A 2,120-nucleotide genomic window follows, 5' to 3' on the forward strand; every position below is an offset into this window, starting at 1 on the left:
ATACAACATAATGACGCGTAAAATTCTAAATCAACTATAACTTTCTTATTTTTCTATAAAATCCGGGTCTGTAAAAAGTTATAAGGTTGCCATTATAACAAAAACCTGAAAAACAGAAAAAATTCATAAAAAACAAATTTGTTACCTGACTAAAGTTGTACTTTGTTGACACCTTGTTTCTAACCGTTTTACTGAAATCTTCAATATAATCACTTTGTCAAATAGCATAAAAACTTTACGGATATAACAAGCTTAAAATTATGTAATTGTTTCAATTTGGATTGCAATGTATCTGGAATATCCTGTCCAAAAATTATACAAATATATTCATTCATAAGCAAGTGAGAGCTTTTTTACTTTTACACTACTTTCATCAAAAACGACAAAAGACATAATAATGACGCGTAAAATTCTAAATCAACTATAACTTTCTTATTTTTCTATAAAATCTGGGTCTGTAAATAGTTGTAAGGTTGTCATTCTCACAAAAACCTGGAAAACAGAAAATATTAAGAACAAACAAATTTGTTACCTGACTTATGTTGTACTTTGTTGACACCTTGTTTCTAACTGTTTTTACTGAAATCTTCAAAATAATCACTTTGTCAAATAACATAAAAACTTTACAGATATTACAGGCTCTTCATATTTCCCAAACCCTGAAAGAAATTACAATTTCAAACATTAAAATCTTAATTTGGATTAAAACATAGTCCCTAAAAAGACATAAAGAAAAACACATAGGAACAGCTTGAGGTAGATTCGTATCAAATCAAACACTGCAGAAATAATTTTTTTTCTACTTTTGCATGGAAGCTTAAAATCATTTTATTGTTTCAATTTGTATTGCAATGTATCTGGAATATCCTGTCCAAAAATTATATAAATATATTCATTTATAAGCGATTGACAACGTTTTTAATTTTACAGAGCAAATTGACTTTTGTAGTGAATTTGGCTCTTTTGACTTACAACATGCACCACCTCAAGATTTTGTATTTATAGTTCAGGCTAAAGAAAGACAAGGCAAGGCTTAAAATCTGTTTGCAGGCCTCGGATAAACTCAAAATAATGTGATCCAATGCCTTGATTGCCATATCAGTTGTTTTATTTAGTCCCATCCTCTTTAAACTGAATTACAGTTGAAACTTCTGACGAAATCCCACCATTTTATTATTTTTACTCTATAGTATTTGTTTTGTTTGATATTCGAGACTAAAACACCAAAACCATTTTATTGCTTATTGGACAATCAAGTCTATGAATGACGTCATTTATTGTCTAAGGGGGACAACTCCATTGAATGATGTCAAAATTTTTTGTAATGGTGGACTAGAAATTGTACTTGAAAAATGTTGAGTAGCATTTAATCCCCTGAAAAAGTGGTAGAATCTATAATGAGTTCGTCGTCTGCAAGTTCTGTTAGACTGAATCATCTTCTCCACAAAATGAAACAGTGTTTTAAGGATGTGTATGGTCTTATTTGCCAGTCATGTTTGACTTAGTTGTTTCTTTTTTCAAACAAATCAAGACTCCACGCTTTGACAATGACTCTGACACACTTTACGCTTCTTAAGTTTCATAATGGACAGCTCTTCGATCTAGTTTCATGTAAAAAGATCTCAAATTGTGCTAGATTTATTAGTTTTCTCTTTATTTAGCAAAATAGAGTAAAAAGGGTTAATTTGTAAGCTAACTGTAGTTTGAAGCCGCCTTAGTATGGACTGAGTTATCTTTTCCTGTTACTAGCTCTCAGATTTAAGAGTCAATAAAGGTAGTTTAACGTCATTTCGCCCTCTTTACCACTTCGCCCCAGGGTCTTAGGATAAAAATAATAAAACTGGCGAATCCCTTAATCATTTGCGATTGCAAACATTTCTAGTTGTTCAAACTACCTCCTCATTTGGTAAAAACCGTCTAAATATCGACTTAGAGTTGTATCAAGAGAAATTTATTGACCAAGGACGAAAAGACATTGGGGCGGTTTGGCCTCTAATGAAATTACATTGTATGACAATCGAGACATGAACGCCTGTGATAGTGTGACAATCAAGACTAGCCTCTACTTTCGATTTCCAACAAACATGGCGGACGCAGTCGTGAAATTCATTGTTTACATT

This window comes from Lottia gigantea, assembly GCF_000327385.1.
Source record: "Lottia gigantea unplaced genomic scaffold LOTGIsca_110, whole genome shotgun sequence".
NCBI classification, from domain to species: Eukaryota; Metazoa; Mollusca; class Gastropoda; family Lottiidae; genus Lottia; species Lottia gigantea.